Source organism: Sceloporus undulatus, chromosome 3 (genome assembly GCF_019175285.1).
Source record: "Sceloporus undulatus isolate JIND9_A2432 ecotype Alabama chromosome 3, SceUnd_v1.1, whole genome shotgun sequence".
Classification (NCBI taxonomy): domain Eukaryota; kingdom Metazoa; phylum Chordata; class Lepidosauria; order Squamata; family Phrynosomatidae; genus Sceloporus; species Sceloporus undulatus.
In genome coordinates, this window is record NC_056524.1 from 231,452,934 (window position 1) to 231,453,404 (window position 471).

General features: G+C 66.5%; 1 protein-coding gene across 2 annotated transcripts in view; it reads left to right on the plus strand.

The window, feature by feature from the left end:
* Positions 1 to 326: 326 nt before the first annotated feature.
* ACSL3 (acyl-CoA synthetase long chain family member 3) overlaps positions 327 to 471 on the plus strand; it is a 78,511-nt gene continuing 78,366 nt past the window's right edge. The window contains exon 1 of one of the 2 annotated variants that reach the window (XM_042456019.1): positions 327 to 374. The gene's annotated coding sequence lies outside the window, so the exon portion shown is untranslated. The remainder of the gene's footprint in view (positions 375 to 471) is intronic. The other variant, XM_042456020.1, reaches the window with a different exon arrangement.

The window sequence follows — 471 nt, forward strand, 5'->3', positions numbered from 1 at the left end:
TCGCGCACGCGCCACAGGCAGAACGCGCCATCCTCGTTTCATCACACCCACTAACGGTCCCTCTATAGGACGTCCACCAAGCGAGTCAGCCAGCCCCTCTCGCGCGCCACCCGGAGCCAGCCAATCAGGAGCCTCCTCGGCGGCGATGTGAGGTGCGCCAGCGAAAGAAGCGGAAGGAGAGGGCGGGCCTGGGAGGGGCGGAGACTCAAGGGGGCGGGACCCCGGTCTGTCACGCGCCCTCCTGATTGGCTGAGCGGGGTCGGCCCCGCCCCTTAAGGCTGGGGCTAGAACACTGAGTGCGCGAGGCCATAGTCGGCCACGCGCAGAGATGCGGCTGGGCGAAGGCGGCCTGTCCCGAGGCAGAGCGAGGACCGGTATGTCGGAGGGTCGCGGTGGAAGTGGCAGAGAAGGAAGGAAGGAAGGCGGAAAAGAGGGAAGGAAGGAAAGCAGAGGAAGGGAGGAGGGTTCCTT